This window comes from Equus przewalskii, chromosome 25, assembly GCF_037783145.1.
Source record: "Equus przewalskii isolate Varuska chromosome 25, EquPr2, whole genome shotgun sequence".
Taxonomy (NCBI): domain Eukaryota; kingdom Metazoa; phylum Chordata; class Mammalia; order Perissodactyla; family Equidae; genus Equus; species Equus przewalskii.
The window spans coordinates 18,924,941-18,943,999 of NC_091855.1; the positions used below are offsets into that span (position 1 = coordinate 18,924,941).

General features: G+C 53.3%; 1 protein-coding gene across 6 annotated transcripts in view; it reads right to left on the reverse strand.

Moving 5' to 3' along the window:
- The window catches only part of MIDEAS (mitotic deacetylase associated SANT domain protein), a 65,809-nt gene that overhangs the window by 32,356 nt on the left and 14,394 nt on the right, over window positions 1-19,059 (reverse strand). For 2 of the 6 annotated variants that reach the window (XM_070593844.1, XM_070593840.1), the window contains exon 1: window positions 8,365-8,505. The exons of the other annotated variants lie outside the window; for them this stretch is intronic. The gene's annotated coding sequence lies outside the window, so the exon portion shown is untranslated. Of the gene's footprint in view, window positions 1-8,364; window positions 8,506-19,059 lie in introns of those variants that run through there. 6 annotated transcript variants of the gene reach the window in all.

The following is a 19,059-nucleotide window of genomic DNA, read 5'->3' on the forward strand; positions in this document are numbered from 1 at the left end:
CAGATACACAGCCAGGAGCAGATACACAGCCAGGAGCAGAGCAGGGCCCAGAATCAAGGACTCCAGGAAGAAGGCTTCCTCCCTCCATTTAGGCAGGTCCCACCTTTTGGCAAGGCAGAGCTTGAAGCCAAAGTGAAATCCCATCACAAAAATAAGGCTTTCTCCTTCATCATCATCACCACCACTAACATTTCCTAAGGGTGTGCCTATGTGCCAAGCACAGTGCGACACCCCCCACACATGATCCTGGTTAATCCTCACCAGGTAGGTATTATTACTCTCCCCCTTTCTCAGTGAGGAACCTGAAGATGTGAGGGGTCAAATCACTTGCCTGAGGTCACAGGACTATAGAGGCAAGGCTCTGGAAGCCAGAGCCCTTTCTGCGAACTTCCTCCCCAGGGCTTCAGGCTCAGCCTCCTGCTTGGGTGCCAGACCAGGCTGTCTGGGATGGACGGCAGCAACCTCTGGGCTACTCACATCATCTCCCTGGAGAGTGGCTTCAGCAGGCCTGAAAACCAGTGTGATGTTCTGGAAGTGTGGCTGGTCAGGTAAAGTGGGTGAGAAGGGCCTGGGAGGTAAGGGCTTTGAAGATGAAGAGGCTAATGGTGATTACCCCCACTGGGCCAACCTGTGGAAGGTTCACATCTGCTCAAGAGGAAGCCACACCCCTCCCACACTCTCCAACCCCACACCCACGGTTGGCCAACAGTTCTTTAAAAATAAAAGCCTTGACTCTCCCCTGCTTGTCAGATGCCCCAAATCCCCAGGGGGCCCAGGCTCCTGTGCCTTCCTCTGGCACCCTAAAGTCTGGGTCAAGTCAGCTCCATGCTTGGGTTCCTACTAGTGCCAATGGCCCCCACCCAGGGCTTGAGCATCAGCCCCAGCCATAGCAACCCACCATTCTGCATGGGGCTCTCAGAAGAGTTTCTTCTCAAGAACTTAAATTCCTAAATAAAGTCTGTTCATTGCACACCCTGAATACGAGAGACAGATAGTGCCCACTCACTCCAAAGATCATTGGTCCAAATCTCTATTTCATGACTGATGAAACTGAAGCCCTGAGAGATAAAGTGACTTACCCAAGGACACATGGCTGATACTCGGGCAGAGCCATGCTCAGGGCCTCTCAAGTGGATGTTCTCACACTCAGCACTCCCTCAGACCTGGCACTGCCAGGGTGACATTTGGCTCATCTCCTTCTGGGTAAGGAGGTGGAACAGGGGGGTCTACCGTGTGGTGTCTTCATCAGCCCAGGCTCTCCTGCCTAGCCAGCTCCAGAAAGGTCCAAGACCTACCTGATGGCTGGGGGGGAGGGGAATCTTACTGGTTTAGAATGAAAGAATCAGGATGATATGGCTCCCCAATACCTGCTGGTGACCAAGAAGCACAAAACCTTGCTGCCAGCAGAGAAGGGTCTCAGCATGGCTGTCTGGGCCTCCTAGATGGGCTGCAGAATGGGCAAAAAGCAGCCTACCTCATCAGCCCAGCCATCCAGGCAGTGGCACACCCTTTCTCAGGCCCCGGTCAAGATCCAGGGCCTCTGCCAAATGCTCACACATTCCTTGCATTTCTTCAATCTCTGTGCAGCTGCTCCAGGGCCTTTTCTCCTGTGTTGATTTATTCTTTATTGTTCCTGAAATACACCCAGAGGCCTTTGGCACCAGGCACCAGTACAGCATCCAGCCCAAGCCCCAAGTACACAACACACCAACCAGGCTCTCTGGGACCTGGGCCAAGCCAGCTGGAATGATGGGCCCTGGGGTCAGACTCAGCAGCCAGGAAGGGAGACCCAAGGTCCCACCTACCCCAGCCTATAGTCTCAGAGCTCTTCTCAGAATCACAGAGGCTGGGATGTCGGGGGAGGAGGAGACACTCGGAAGGTCTCCAGGAGGCCTAAACTAAGCCTTTCCACTCCTTCCATGCCTGAGTGACTCTCCCAGCAATCGCCCCACACAGCTGACCCCCATGTGCCTACTGCCCTCCACGGCAGGGCCTCGTGGCTCAGGCTGGGCTTCTGGCTGCCCCGTGACGTGTTTGGAGAGGGGAGGCTCAGTGGGGTCTTCCCTACCCTTCCCAGCCCCAAATAGCTCCCCTATCAGCCAATCTAATGGTGCCTGAATTCCTACCATCAGCACTTCATGCCAAGGGTCAAACATTGTTCCCTGTACAATTGAAAATAGCCTGGAGAAGCGTGTGAGCTGCATGGTAAAAAGAGACAGGGCTTTAGCGTCTGGCAATGTGTCCTGGCTACTCCAATCACCAGCCTCTCTGTGGGCCTCAGCCTCCCTATCGGTAAATAGGCACAATGTCTTCATCTCATAGTTATTGTGGGATTAAATGAGGTTAATATATATGAGAAGTGCCTGGCACAAAGTAGGGGCTCAGCCAATGTGATTTCCTTTCCCCCTTGCTGGGCAGGAGTAGCATCACAATCAGTCTGCAGCACCTGGAGGAGAATCGCATGGTCTGACTCTTCCAGTTGCACAGCTGGCTGAGCACAGGGCTGGCCAGGCAGGAGCAGAACAAGGAGACTAGCAGTCCCAGCAACAGCGTCGGTCTCCGCAGGCAGGCAGGGCGTCTGGCCTAGGAAACCAGGAGGAGCACACCCAGCACAGGCCTCCCCTGGACTCAGCTGTGCCAGCGGGCCTGCAGGGACACGGTGGGACAAGAGGCGGCAGACAATACCCAGCAGAGCTTCCAGGCCCATAATTGGAGCCTCCACCCTCCTGGGCTCACCCTAAGAAGAGCAATAAAAGGGAAAGTGCCATTACCTGAGGGAGGTGGGGGGTGGGGGGCACAGGAAGTATGAGCAGGGACGCAAGAGGCACCAGGGCCTGAAGGGAGCGAGCAAGCCTGACCTGAGGCCACGACAGTGAACGCCCCACAAGTGGAAGTGCCCGCCTGGTTATTTTTGGCAGCTCTTCTGCCCAAAGCCAGCAAGGAAAGGCAGCTGCTAGCAACATGGAAGGGCTGTTTACGCTCAAGTGTGCAGGCCCTGCTGCAGGGACAAAAAGAGCCCCAGCAACCACGGTGCAGAGGGGCCTCTGCCCCCTTTCTTCCTCTCCCGACTGTGTCTGTACAGTCCAATCTGCGCGCTGCATAGCTGACATAGCGTGGGTACTTCTGCTTTCACTCAGATCCAGTCTCCCGACCACAAAACTCACTCACACACACACAAACAGACAAATAAATAACTATGGAGCCAGCTGAGGCCCGAGCCACACCCAGGGGCCAGACAGTGTTCCTCTGGGCTCTTCCTGCACTGAAGCAGTCGTCCTAACTTCCCAATAGGGAGGGGCAGGGACCAGGGGTGGCACACAGGAGCAGCTCCTCTTGCCACCCTCCCAAGGTGAAAGTGGAGATCGTCTGCGGGAACCTCAAGGAACTCACTGCCTCTTAGCATCCCTATCTGAAAATGCAGGAGTTGGGAGATGTCCCAAAGTGTTTTCCAGCTCTGAGATGACTCCTGGGAGCAGGAGAGCCCAGAACTGTGACCTAGTGCCAGCTGGGGAGGTCAGACAAAGCAAGGTCTGGGGAGGGGGGGATCTGGGCCACAGCCAGGTGCATGCCCCAGGAGCTGCCAGAAGGCTGGGAGAAGGAGGAGGAGGAAGAAAGGAGAGAAAGGCCAGCTTACATGCACTCCCAGGGTTGCAAGTTATCACAGAAGCGTTTCTGAGCTCCTTTCTGAGCTCTGGGACCTTCCCCTCCAAGAAATTGGCAAATTCTGGCAACAGCAGGCTAGACTGGAGACTCTGTCTGCCCAACTGCTGGGAAAAGCTGGGAATCGAAATCCCTCACCATTTTCCTTCCTCTCTGGACCCCATTTCCCCAAGAGAAGTTGGGTAGTCTCAGAGGGAACCCCCTTCTGGCTGCAAGCCTGGTATACTTCTCTCTCTCCAAGCTCTGGCCTGGACAAACCTTGCCCTGGCTGCTCCCCTCCCCCTTCCTGAGAGTCTTGGAAGAAGCACTGCCTGGAAAAAATAACGCTCTCACCACGAGCTCCCTGCGGCTGGAGAGAAAGGCAGAGGGAACAGGGAGCACCTTCCCTGGCTGGCCACAGCACCAGGCTATGTTCCAGGAAGAACGAGCGCAAGAACCGCTGCCAGGGAAGCCTTGGGCTCCCAGCCCCTCTCCTCCCCACCAGCCCCGGCAAACCACAGCCTGCAATCACGTCCCTCAGGGAGACCCCCACCCCCACCCCAGCAAAACCCTAGGTCTTTTCTGACATGTGGCAACTTTCTTCTTATATAATAGCTTGGTGTGCGCGCCCCCCCCCGCCCACCCCCATGGGAGAGAGAGCCAAAGTGCTCTTTAGAGCGACAGCTCCCACCCCTAGCTCCACCCAACTCTCCACTGAGCTCACCCTGGGAGGCTTCAGGTGAAGCAAAGACAAGGGGACTTTTTCCTTGGCTGAGAAAGCAGCCTTCCTGCCACCCACGTGAGCAGTTCGGCCTGAGGCCTGGGCGGGCAGGCGGGTAGGCTCCAGAGAGCACAGGCTGATCTCTGGGAAGCTGAGCCCTTAACTTTCAGCTGTAGGGACAGAATCCATTGTAAAGGCGCACAGCAACCAGGGCCCGGGCTCCTCTAGGCAGGAGTGGATCACACAGTTGTGCCCAGGGAGTTAGAAAATGAGCTTCATTTACATAAGCCCCAGTGGCCTGGAAGGGTGCCCTCCTCCCACAAGCAGGACACTCTTCATTTCCTCTTCTCTGGGAGGAGCAACAGGCAAACGGGAGCCGGACTTGCATCTGTTGGGTACCTACAGACTGGTATGTGCCAGTCACTTTGCATGCAAGATCTTGTTTAACTTCACAGCCACTGTATGAAATATTATTATCATCCCCATTTTACAGGTGAGGAAACTGAGGCTCAGGAAGTTAAGCAATGCCTAGAACCACACAGCAAGTGGAGAAGCTGGAATACGAACCCAGGTCTGCCCAGGACTCGTTCCTGTGCACCAGCCAGACTTGCTTCAGAGTCACTGCTCGGATTACTGACCACACACCATCCAGGAATGGTGTTCTGAGTGTGAGAGAGGAAGTGGGTGTGGACAAGTTTTGCTTGATGGCTCTGTAATCTGAATAGATGCCCTACTAACTGTGATTGTTCCCAAGTGTGTGACTGTGAGAGACCCTGTAAGTGTGTGTGCGTTGGGGGTGGAGGGAGGGTGATCTGGATTCCAAATAGCAGTTTCCAACACTGAAGTTATGCTGTAATGCTTCTGATTCACAAAATGAGCTCACGGTCTCACGGTATCCTGAATGTTGCCTCGAATGCAAATGCAGGTCCCTTAAGTAAGAACTGGGGACCTCAGCACACTCCACCTAGCTCCAGCCCAGAGTGCAGTTTCTTTAGTTCAGCCCCACACAGAGTGCTCCCACGCAGAAGCAACCCCTCCAATGGAAGGCGACCACTGGCTGCATTTCCTGCAGCCTGTGGTGAGTCAGGGAAGAAGGGAGCCCCCGGGCTGCTTCTCTACTGATGGGTGCATACACACAGGAAAGATGCCAACTGGCCTGGCCAAAGGAAATGCCCAGGTTAGGAGATTGCCAGGCAGGAGGCTCCACGCTCTTCCACCCTGAGGTCCTGTTGGGGTCAGGATGACTGGCATATGCTCCCAGAATGGCAGACATAGGGCAGAGCCAGGAAACTGGGTTCACCAGCATCAGAATCACTCATGCCTGACCCTTTTGAAACCAATGGTGCAGTATGAGTCCCAGCAGCAGGACTCACTCAGCCCACCACATGCTAAGTCCACATTTTTTTGATGGAGACTTTTCATTCATTTGTTCAATTAACATATACTAAACACCTACTACATGCTGGGCACTGTGGGAACAATCCAGAGCACACACTGGAGCGCAGGATACAATAATACTCTATTAACTCTTTGCATCTCCCTGAGGGACGTATGGAGACTCTGGCTCCCAGTTGGTGTTTTTGACCACCACACTACAGTATGTACACAAGTGACTACATAAGGTGGAAATGAGTCCAGAAGGCACCTAAGGTTTCTCAAAAGAACTGGCACTTGAAACAGGACTAGGAGAAGCAGGAATCTCCCAGCTACTTGTGGCCATCCCAACTCCCCCGTGAGCAAGGTTTCCTTCTGGGAGATCCACCTGCAGGAAAGGGGCTAGCAAGGCCAAAGATTCCTGGACTGGGCCCATTCCCCTTCCAGGACACTATACCCCATGCACCCCCCCCCCCCAATCCTTCTCCCACTTAGGGACCCAGAGGCCTTGGGTCCACTGGGCAGCTCTTCCCTGGGTTCTATAACCACAGGAGGCCCTCAACTGAATCTGTAATTGCATATTGTCTTTTTTCTTTTTCCCCATTTATTAAAAGCAGCAGCCCACAGGGCTAAACACTCAGGCTATTTTTAAATCCCACATTTAAAAGTTGAACTCTCACCCCATGGACACTCCACAGTACTCTTTCCTAGGGTGGGGTGAGGGGCTGACAGAGCCCGGGGAAGGGGGGTTCTGCCCCGAGCTTGGAGAGGCCACACTGGCAGTGGGCTGGCTGTCCCAGAGCAAGCTGCATGGTCTGGGGGTGAGGGGCCGCCCTCCAGGTCCTTCATCCCTTGTCCCCTGGGAGCTACTCAGACCAGAGTAACCAGCCAGAGGCCAATCCAATTAGAGTGGAGACTGGGCCAGGGCCACGCAATGAGATGGTTTATCACAGTAATTGAATGTTTACACTCCTATTATTCACTATCCGGAGCAGTAGGAAAAGACGACCCATAAATTCTCAACCTGGGAAGGTTTCTCCTTTCCCCTTCAACCTGAAGCCATCTAATAGCCTGTGGAGAGCACGCATTTCTCTGATTCTAAAGGGGCAGGTGCCACACCATCCCTGGGAGGTTCTGGAGCCAGACAGGCGGTTTCCTCTCCTCAGCCTGGGGCCCACAAGGCAGGAGAGGCTTCCCCCAGAGCTGCACTTCTTCCACCTTCACCAGGCCTCCAGCCTCAATCCTGAAGCTGCAGGAACAAGGAGAGAGGAGAAACCTCCAGGCCGCCACCAGGCCAGGCTCCCCCTGCTGGAACAAGCCGGATCTCCCCTCCCCACAGCCACAACTGCCAACAGGGATCCCCTGCACGCACGTGCCATGGTGCCCTCCATAGTCAGCCAGAGCCAGCCAGCTCTCCCCTGATCCCGCTGGCCCCGAGCGAGGCTCCACAGGCCGGCACACAGGTCCGATGTGGTACGGTGGAAGCAGGAAGTAGCCACCGAAGTTGTGACCAACAAAGTTTTAAATGGGGCGAGGAACTTCCCTTTTCATCCTTTCAGCCGCTGGCTCTGGAGGCTGGGCTGGAACACCCAGTGGCCTCCACTTTGGGTGGCAGGTACCTCCTCCAGGCCTGCCTCCCTCGGGGCTGAAGCTTGAAAGCCCCAGAGCAGCACCAGGCCCATACCCAGAGATATAGGCGGGGACCCTCAGAGGGGCCACCTGGTGCACACGCTCCTGTATGTGTGAGCTGGGAGGGGGATATGGCTTCCTCCACCAAGCCGGCCATATGCAGAATCCAAACAAAACCCGGGCTCCCGAGTTCCGCACAGGCACACGGTGCAGCCAGCGCGGGGAGAGCTCGGCAGGCCGCAGCGGCTCGGACGCGCGGGGGCGGGCAGGCTGACAGGTCCGAGGCGCGCCAGCACTCCGGGTGCGCCGGGTGAGGCCGGCCCGTTCGCCCTAAACGCTCCAGCTTAGGCCTCTCCTGCACTTGCCCCAGTTCCCTGCCACTCCTGCACCTCTGTCCCCCAAACTCCCGGCGCGGACACAGTTTCCGTGTCCACTGTGCCGTGCACACTGGAAAGAAAAGGGGAAGGGGCTCCCATGCCAAGTTCCTGCATTTCGGGAGCCCCTCCTCGAGTCTCCGGGCCTGGACTCAGTCACGCAAGCCGGTCGCTGCGGACACCACGCTTCGCTCAAACGGAGGAAGAGCAGCCGTATTCCCGAGCCGCCGCCACCGCGGGCCTGGCTGGTTGGGAGGGTTTTCCTGCCGGGGCCGCGCCCGGGTGGGCGGGGGCCGCGCGCGAGCTGCGTAGTTGCACAAACACGGCGGGCTGGCGCTGCACACGCAGCTGCGGGCTGGGGTCGCGGGCCGAGGCGGGGCGGATTGCGGGGCGGCAAACTCACGCAAACCCGCACACACTCCCCCAGCCGCCCAGGCCGCAGAAGTTGCCGCGCGGCGCCCCCAGCCGCCCAGCGCCCCCGCTCCGGGCCGCGCCTGCAAAGCTGCAGCCCGCGCGCCGAGCCGCCACCGCTTGCGCGCAGTCCGGGGTCCCCTGGCCGCCGCCGCCACAGCGGGCTGCGCCTCGCCGCGTGCAGGCCTCGGCCGCCGACCAGGTAGCCCCACTTACCCCGCTCCTGCCCGAGCTCTGGCATCGGCTGTCCCCCTTCCGCTGTGGGCCGCCGCCTTCAGTCGCCTCCCAGACTCCAGCCGCCTGCACGCACTCCTCGATTTTAAAAACAAACAGGCGCCGCCGCCGCCTCCCCGCGGCGCTCGCAATGCTTCCGCCAGCCTGCGCCTCCCGAGGCTGGGAAGTTTGCTGGCAGGGCCCGGGAGGGACGCGCGGGCTGTCACCCCTCGCTCGCGGTGCAGGAGCCTCGGCGCACCCCGCGCCAGTGGTGTCCGCCTCGCGATCGCTCTCCCTCCCTTCGTGTCACCCCCAGTCCTGCGATGCAGTGTCAGGATTGCACTGCTCTGACTCATCGGTTGAGCTCACAGCTTGAAAAAAAAAGAGAGAGAGAGGGCGAGAGGCAACAGCGAAGGAGGAGGACTCTGGCGTGCTACAAAGGATTGCACAACTCGGGGCTGGGAGCGCGGAGCACCCAGCGGCGGGCCGGCGCGCGCGGCACGGCGGCGAGCAGAAACCAGCTCTACCACTTCATCAGCACAACTGTCTCGGGTCGGCCTCTCCGCCAGCAGGCCCGGCGCCGCCCACTTCCTGCGACCAAATAAGGCCGGGGAAGGCGTCTTTAAACCTCCGGCGGCTGCCCGGGCTGGGGATTTCCAGTAGACCTCACCTCCACTCCTTGAGGCGGTCGCCACCCTCCCCCAGCCCAGGCCGGCGCCCCCGATGGCCTTGCTGGAACCAACAGGCCACGCGGCTCGTTCCTTTCACACCAAGGTCAGGAAGAGACGGTGACGAAATGTTTGGAAACCCATCGTGCCTGCCAGGAAAGTGTGTGTGTGATGTTGGGGAGGACACAAGTCGCTTTCTTCCATAAAGAAAACTCTGGTTTTGGATACGGTAAATCATGCACAATCCTCTCCAAGGCACTTAATTAACAGTCTCCCCAAGTTTCACTTTTTGGCTTGCCAGCATCCTACTGGTATAAACGTTACTGAGAAACTGGCCCCAGCCCCTATAAAAGACCCACATCTCAATTACTTAGGTGATGAAAAGCTCTTGGGTTTAATTCTAGCGACTGAGGCCAGAGTTGGAGCAGCTTTTCACAGCATGCACACATGTCCCCTACCTTTCCTACAATTCCCCCGATGCCTCTTTGCCGGTCTGGTGGGAAACATTTCTGCTGCTCAGGAGGTTCTTGCTGGCCCCCACATTCAATGAGGTCCCAGGGCCAGGAGAAAGGCCAGCGGAGGGAGCCCTGATGTTCCTGGTTCCTTCCATTTGTTGTGTTTTTTTGTTTTTTTTTTTTTCCCCAAGATGGGTCAAAGAGATTTTCCTTTGACGGAAAAACCCCAGAAGAATACAGTGTGTCCTGGCAGCCCCTTTCCTGCTGTGGCCAGTCCTGAGAAGCAGGTGCATCCCCTGCTTTCTTAGGGAGAAGGGGAGGGGCAGCAGAAGGTGATTCTCCCAGCTCTCTGAGCCTTCAGGGCAAGGACCGCTGCCCCTGGGGAGTGGATGAGAGAGACCACCTCAAAACCTCGGAAAACTCACCCTTGCTCCTAAGGGGCATGACCTTCCTGTTCCCTTCCACCTGGAGCACCTGTGTGCATCTGGAGGTCACACTTCACCCAGGAGGAAAAGGGCTTATTTGCACCATGATATGACAGATATGTCAAAGTAATGACCACTTAAAACAGCCTTATCTGCAAAATAAAGATAATTATGCCAGAGGACAGGACCAGATGACCTCTTGAAATCCCTTCCAGTTAAAACTCCATGATTCTGTGATTGTAAAAAGTGAATGGAGGAGCCAGGGAAACCACCTCCACCAAAGCAAAGCCCAGGCTCTCAGATTTAGCATCTGCTGTGACAGTACCGTCCTGACAATTCTCAAAGCACGTCCCCACACACAGCCTACTTAACAACCCTGTGTGTGATAGAGTTTCGTCCCTCTTGTTTTATGAATGAGAACACTGAGGTTCAGAGAGGTTAAGTGACTTGTACAAGATCACAGAGCAGGCCAATCACTTGTCACCTCTCTGCTCCTCTTCCCATCTCCCCCAAAGGAAGGCAGTGAGCAACTGAGGGACTGGGGTGCTCAGGCATGCAAGCCCCCAAGTAGAGGCTAGGCTCTCAGGACTGCTGGCAGAGGCTCAATGTAAAGGCTTTTTGCTTTTTCCATTTGTCTGGTTTCTTCCTTCCTACTGACACCTCATCCAAGTAAGAGAAGCAAAAACAAAACCACTCAGTCTCCAACACTCACCACTGCTAGGCTCCTCTGCAGACCAGCAGTCATCCTGACCCACCCCCCCACAAGGCCTAGCCCCTAGACCTGGCCTCGGGCCAGCCCAGAGGGAGCCCCTGAGAGCCAGTGCAGACCAGCCCAGGATGTTCCCAACCAACCAGAAAACCCAGCTGGGGAGCACATTCCTAGAAGAGCCTGCTTCCATGGAGGCAGGGCCCAGCGTCCGGGAACAAATGGGAGCCACTCCAAAGGGCACTCCTCAGCCTTGTGCCCCAGGACTTCCTCCCTGTCCCTCGCCAGGCTGCTAGGCCTAGCCCTGGAAGCAGCGCAAAGAGTAGAGGTAGGTGGCAGGATTCAAGAGAAACAGAAGTCAGTGACCTAGAGGAGCCTAGAGGAGCCCTGCTTACTTTGGAGCAACACATCTCTTCACCCCAACTAAACTGCCAAATTCAGGCCACCTCAGAAAGGAAGAGAGGGAGGGAAAGGGGCATGTATGTGTACAGGGGAGGAGGGCTCAAGACTGTCCCAGATGGCCCCTGTCTGGCAGCAGAAGTCTACCTCCCGAGGCAGGCAGATGAGGGTGTGTAAAGAAAGCTGCAGCTCTTCCGGGAAAGCCCTGCAGGTCAGTTTGCTGCAGATATGACAGTGCAGAATCACTGACATGTGAAGTGAAAGTTTTGGTTTTAGAAGCTCCAGCCCTTCCTACAGACCTCTGGGGCCGTGAAGAAGGGTGCCCTTTGGGGAAGGCAAAAAAGATGCTCCAGGAACCTTACCCATGCAGTGGGCTTTTCTCCACCTCCCTTACACACTGCATGAGAGAGAGGAGTCCAGCGCTCCAGCTCCCAAGGAGTGCATCTGCTGAGACACACTCCAGGAGGCACGGCTCCCCAGACAGGATGCCACACTCTGGGTCCCGAGGAGAGGAGAAGATGGCATTAGAGAGGCGTCCGGGACCATATCAGCTCTCTGGACTCCACTCAGAGTGACCAGTCACTACCCTGAGAGGCCATCGCATGTGTCCACTTCTGGGATAACCCGAGACCATTAAAAAGCTTCCAAGGGTGAATTTTATGGTGTGTGAATTATATCCCAAAAAAGGTGTTATTAAGAGGAAAAAAAGCTTACAAGGAAGCCAGCTTCTCACCACTCACCCGCCTCCATCACCTTTCTGCTGACATCACTCAGTATTTTAAAAAGGAGTATTCTCCTCCCCAAGCCCTAGGCCTGCATTCCATGTCCTTCCTCCATTGTCCCTTCTCTGTCAGGACCTTTCCTCGAGGCCAGCACACATGGTGTGTTCAAGCAAATAACCACCCTTTACAAATACCGTTGAGGAAATCACACGTCCACATGCTGGAGTCCCTTATGTTCCTTGTGTCCCTATTGTCATTTCCCTTTGCAGAATAAAGGCACTACCTCTAAGACCTCATTAGCTACAGTTACCATAGAAGAAAGAGAAGGTTGTGGAAAGAACAGGAAACAGGACTGAGTTTGGGTCCTGCCTAATTAAGCTAACCTGCTGTGTGACCTTAGGAAAGGTGACACTTACCTTCTCTGAGCCTCACTTTTTTGGCCCATAACAGAGGTACTGGAAGTATTTATTACACCAAAAATGAAAGAACGCCCACCTTTAGGGGCTTGGAAGAATCACAAGGATAAAAAACTGCTTTAACACTGTATCATGATATGTACACAGAGGGGTTACGATTGTTATCATTTTTTACTGTTTATCCTATATCCCCTTCTCCCAAAATTAGCTTCTCCCAGATTGGTGGTTATCAGAGGGGAGGGTGTTTGGGGGAGGAGGGCAAAATGGGTAATGGGCACATACGTATGGTGACGGATGGAAACTAGACTTTTGGTGGTGAACCTGACGCAGTCTATACAGAAGCCAAAATATAATGATGTATGCCTGAAATTTATTCAAAGTTATAAACCAATGTGACCTCAATAAAATAAAATTTAAGAAAACTAGTTTCTCTCTTTCAAGAACCTAGTCCAGGTAAGACTTTTTTCCCCTTGAAAAGACCCCAGGCCCACCCCCTTCAGCCTCAGGGTGACCCTGTGCTGGGCTCTGCCCAGAGACACTCTTTCCAATATTGACTCAGCGTCGCACCCGAGTGTCCTCCCAAGGCTCCTCTCCCAGTCCCTGCTCCTTGTGTCCTTTCCATCAAGCTTCTTCCACAGTGCTGTCCACCCAGCCTGAACAGGGACACTCCTCCGATGGCTGTGCCTTCTCCTCATCACTCTCTGCCATGTCCTTTCTGAGGAAGCAGGCAGCTCAAAAGCACCCCAGCCATTAAGTTAAGCCACCGTGTGCCGAGAAGTCCCTGCACTGTCTTCTCTTTTACCCTTGAAAACCCAGGGGACCCTCCTCCTCAGTTCACATGCACTTCACCTGTTCCGGGGCAGGGCCGTGCCTCCCACACCAGCCCACAGCTGTCTGCATCCCTTGGCCCTCCCACCTACGCCCGCCTCCGCCTCCCTCTCTTGCAGGCCTGGGCCAGGTTCTAAGCGCCTTTGTCAGGCCTGAGAGGGAGTTTCTGCAGATGTCCCCAGTTGTTGCTGTCACTCTGGGAGAGACGTCTGGCTGTATGTAGGGAGAAGGACAAAACAGGTGTAGCTGCCAGGGAGGGCAGGCAAGCAGGGCCACAGGGACAGAAACGCCCTTTCCTCACAGAGCCAGAGCTGCCAGCTTCCCAAAGGCCTCATTTGAGCACAGTTCCATGCCCCCTGCAGAACCAACCCAGACAGACCCCTTTACTGGCTGTTCTCTGGAGCTCGGCTTCCCTACCTTGTGGCAGTGGGTCAGGAGGAACTGGACCCCCAAGTCCAGTGTGTGCAATGGGGCACACTTTAAAGCATCATTTTATTTTATTTTTTTAAAGATTGGCACCTGAGCAAACATCTGTTGTCAATCTTTTTTTTTTTCTTCTTCTCCCCGAAGCCCCCCAGTACATAGTTGTATATTCTAGTTGTAGGTCCTTCTAGTTGTGGCATGTGGGATGCCACCTCAGCATGGCATGACAAGCAGTGCTAGGCCCACACCCAGGATCCAAACCGGCGAAACCCTGGGCCACTGAAGTGGAACAGCGAACATAACTACTCCGCCACGGGGCGGCCCCTAAAGCATTATTTTTAAATGAAAACAAATACTGATACATCATGGACTAGAATCCAAAATTCATAGTCGTGGGAGTGTACAGGTTAAGGGCACAGGCTGAGACCTTTATTCAAATCTTGGCTCACACTGGCTTGATGCTTACTGAGCAAGTTACCTACCCACTTGGTTTTCTCATCTGCAAAATGAGGATGTAAAAGTAAGAGCTTAAAACAGTGTTTGGCACACATTAAGTGTTGCTATCATTTTTTCCTCATCTCCTAACTGATCTCCTTACTTCTAGTCTTGCACACTTACCATCCACACTGCCCTCAGAGTGATCACATCCCTTTTCAACAGCTCCCATCATCCTACTGCAAAAAGCTGAGACTGTGAGCCAGAATGCTAGATGCTTACAGTTCTGGCATGATCCGGCTCTGCCTCACTTCCTAGGCCCAGGCCCATACAGCCGAACAACCTAAAGTTCCCCCAAGATGCTTGCTTTCTCACACATGCTCCTCTCCCTCCACCTTTCCTCCACAGGTAAACGCATACCCAGGTCTCCCACCAGACTTGTGCTTAATGGCAGCTCTTCCAGGAAGCCTTCCTTGGCTCCTCCAAGCAGAGGAAGGCCACTGGAGTGTATACTACTGGAGCCCTCCTAGATCCCCCTTATCAGGCTGGTGTGCCATCCTCCAGCTACCCTGTTGGCTGCTAAGAGCTCCCAGCTGCCCCCTTTTCAAAGGGAGCCTTTGCTGGGAGACAGCACAGCAACCAATCATTGACTGGGGGGGTGGGGGCTGGGGGGAGGTGGTTGGAGAGGAGTGGGTCCAATTCAAGGTAGGATCAAATCTGTGGTGGTGCAATTCATGCTCCGGGGCTCCCTGTGGGATCTGGCTAAAATAGGCCCAGCTGCAACACATCCTCCTTACTTAGCTTCTTCCCCAGACCCAGCCCACTTCCCTCACCCCCTTCCTCCAGAGAGCACTTCCTAAATCAAGCCCAGGCACCCCAAATTGTCTTAGTCTCTGCTCCTAAGAATGAGAACAGCCACTCCCTCCCCTAAACTCCCAGGGCATCCTGTTTATCTTTACTCGCTCCCCTACGCATTGTTCTATAGCCGCTTACTGAGCCATCTCCCTACGAGGACCAGAGCTCCTGAAGGGCACAGCCTAGATCTTCGTCACCTTGTATCCCTGGCACCTACAAAGCGCCTGCACATGGTGGGTGTCCAGTAAATGCTTGTTGATAAATGCACAAGTAATATATGTGAAATTTTGAGGTAAGCAATAAAATGTAACAGATTATTATTATTACTACTTTTATTACTATTTCTTCTGTTCTAAGATGCACATTTTCCCCTATTTTAACATCTCTGACATCAGGATGCATCTTACAATTGATAGCATGTCATGGTTTAATTAGCAGCATTTTCTCTTTCTTAGTTGTACATAAAATAATGGTGCATCTTATAATCACTGGCTTCTTAGATTCAATGGTGTATGATATTATTATTACTATCATTATCATTATTATTATTATTATTATTATTATTATTATTTCTACTACTGAGGCTCAATCTCCTGGGTTCTGGGGCCTGCAGGGCAAAGTCCACAGAGTTGAGAGGCCCCATTATATGCACTCAGTATCGGTTGGACAATCAAGCTCTCATAAAGCCATCAGCAATTTCCCAGGGATCAGAAAGACCCCTGTTCCGGACACCTCCAGAGACTCCCTTGAAAGCGGTCAATGTGATGTGGAACAGCTCTGGACTGGGAGTCAGGAGAGCAAACTTCCAAGCCTGGTTCTTCCTCTGATTTTCTGGATGATCCCATGTAGGGCCTCTCAACACATTTATTGAGCACCTACGAAATGCCTGACATGATGGGAGCCCACTGGATCCACCCAGCACCCTGAGAGGAAGCCATAATCCTCATTTGATAGATAACGAACCTAAGGTTCAAAAAAGTTAAACAGCTCTCCCAAGGTCATACAGATGGAATTCAACCACTGGACTCTCTGAGTCCGTCTCTCTGCTGTATGCAGATACTTCTCTGTGCTTGTTTTCCCTGTAAGGAAGTCACATAGTGAGAAGTCAAAGACTGGAGGCTCACAAGCCATTCTCACCCAGAGATAAATTTTATTTGACCCATAGAATGTGTTTTATTTTAATTGAATTAAATTTATTGTCAACACTTTTTAAATCAAGAGATTTAAACTAAAAATCAGGATTTCTAGTTTGTCATGAAAAAAACTGGAACACTGGACACATTGAGCCCTCCTTCTTAGAGGTGGAACTGAGTAGCTACATGAGGGGAGTAGCATTATGAGGACTAGCACTACAATAGGAGTAGCACTGTAATGGGACTCACATATTTCAATTTTCCACAGATTCCACCTGGGTCATGGTCACTGTGGATTACTTTATCATCTCACTAGTGCTGTTTTCTTACACCCAGCCAGCCTCTATTATTGAGGTTCTCCCTGTTCCCCAGGGGCCTTTGAGTGGGTGATCCTTAGACCAGATAAACTCTAGTGTTCTCTCCACCCCATACAGTCTGTGGCTCCTCCCAGAATCTCCCTGGGCAGCCTCCCTCCAAGGAGGTCACTTTATGAACCCATTTCAGAACCACTCAGACAAGCCCTTGCCTTGCATCTACCATATCTATCTCCCCTTCAGCCCCAGCGTCTGTCCCTCATGCTCCCTCCCACTCCCACCCCCTCCCCACACCCAGAGCATCAGTCCCAGCCAGTCAGAAGGCTGAGTGGCTGAGGCAGAGCATGAGGCAGGTGTAGAGATGAGCTAGACCAGGTCCAGGGGTGAGGCCCCACCTGGGAGGGAGCAAGTGAGGAAGGCAGGGCCTTCCGTTTCCCAACAGGAAAGTGGTTCAAGGAGATCGATGGAAGCGGGGAGGCTCCGCAGCCACAGAGGATGAGCAGTTTGACACATGAGCAAACACAAACAATAAATCATCAGGAGAAAAATGTGCAGTCTCAGCAGCAATTTAAGATATGCAAATAAGAACACCATTAAGGACCCATCACGGCCCAGAGTCAACGTGCAAATAAATTAATTAATAAACATGAAAGCTGCTGTTGGCAGGGCCATCAGGAAAGAGCTGCACGTACATTGTTATGCCACTACAAACTGTGCAAATCTTTCTAGAACATGATTTGGCATTGTGCTGCCAAGAGTTTAAGACCTTGACCAGGTAATTACAGTCAGGGGACCAGATCCCAAGAAAATAGTCTAAACTACCAACACAAAGGAGTTACAAAAGATGCTCATAGCACCTGTATATAGCCCCAAAAATTGAAATCCATTCAAATTTTGGTATGGTATGGTAACAGAAGGAAATATAAAAGGGACTGACACGTAGAAACAATCTGATAAAACCATTTAATGAAATCATGTTAGGTCACAAAATCAGAACAAAGAAATAGTAGAAGTGGACTTATAAACAATGTTAAAAGTCCCACAGGAACATTAGCAGCAATCAGAAGAGTATACTGAACAAAGTAAATTGCTAAGGTGTAATGTTTATTCAGTTAAGCTGATCAAGATGGTTTAAATAACGATGATGATGATGATGATGATGATGATGATGATGATGATATTGATGATGTAAGGTTCCACTGAAAAGGATTTCTTCATCATAAAAATACCCCAGGCCAGGTCCCAGGGGGCAAGTGGGTCCAGGCCCCTGGCTTGATGTGCAAGGAAGAAGGAATCTAAACGGGGAGAGGTGGGGTTATAACTGTGGCAGGGGGAAGGCCCCAGAGCTTCCCTTATCAGGAGGGCTCTGAAAGATGCCTTTGCCAAAGAAACAAAGTTACACAAATAAACCCACACCATTTAACCTCCAACGTCCTGGGTACTAACTCTTACTGCTGCATTGGCGCTCTCAATTTTACTAATACCTTATTTCAGCAACTTCAGAGGTGACACCAGGGCTCTTTGTGGGCTAGCCTTGGAACCCAACCACCATTTATAGCATTGTTTCTATGGAAATATGTTTCAAGCTTCAAGAAATCGAGCTGCTGACAACCCTGGGGCACGCACGTGGTCTCTAAATTAGGGAACTGAGACGAGCAGTTATTGCTGGGTCCTGGGCTCGGGAAGACAGCTTGTTACTCAGATTCTGTGGCAGTTAATATTCACACCACCAGCAATGATCCCATTGGAGTAGGCTTGAGGTCACTATAGGGGGTGGGGATGGGACCATGGCACCCAGGAACCAACTTGATATCCTAGGGAAGTGCACGGGTATTCGCCCCCCGGCCTCCAAACACACACACAATCATGCGTGTCATGCAAGCCTGAAACTGGCCTGAGTGCCCTTCATGAGGATCCAGGCGAGACCTGAGCCCATGTGCTTTCTAATTTCTCTCTGACTCTGGCAAACCTCCAGCCACAAGGCCCTATTTCAGTCTGATCTCAGAACAAAAAACCAAATCTTTCACGGTTTTGGAATTTGGCTTTATCGGATATATGCTTGAGATAACCAGGGCCCCACCAGGGCCCTCTCCACACACGTACCGCTGCTGTGACTTCTGTTTCAGCAGGCTCCAACCTGCCCGCTCAAGGTCTGCCCAGCGCTTGGCAGCTCCCACCCACCTCGGGACTCCAAACAACACCCCAGAGTCTCCATTTCCTGCCCTGAGCTGCGCTGGTCACAGGGAAAGGACGATCATGGGCCCTCTAAACAGATACTCCACATGTCAAGAAAGCTCCCACTAAGAAGAAAAGTCTAGACACATGGGGAGGCAAACCCAAGGGGAAGTGGTGGGTGAGAAGGCCATTCACTAAGCATCCCAAGGTTCTGAGATGCCAGAGATACGATGAGGTGGTCAGAAGAGAGTCAGCTGTTCAGCCACAAGGCTACACCTGCAGTTGCAAGTCTCAGCAGAGCTCACAGTGAGATGGGGGTCAGAGGGCCCTGCTCACTAAGCCAGACATAGACTAGATGAATGTGGGGGTCTTTATGAGGCTGGCACTACAGTTTCCATACCATAATAAACATGTGCAAAACTGTAAACACCCAACACACTCACTCACTAGGGCTCCCCCTGCGTTAGGCAGGGCTGCAGGAGGTCACTTGCAAAGCATCCGCTCCCTGCTGCCTGTTTGAACTACAGAAGAGAGAGAACCTGTGGCTGGGGCCTGCAGGACCAGGCAGCTTCGAGGTGAGTGGGCGGCTCAAAGCCAAGCCTCAGGGCCACACATGCTCACTGGGCTGGTTCCCTGGAAACCCAGGTGCAAACAGTTGACTGGGGCTCTGAGGCCACTTGGGAGTCGCCTACACCAGGGAGAGTCCATGCGGGGAGCCCCACAGTTAGACAGTTAGCGAGCCTG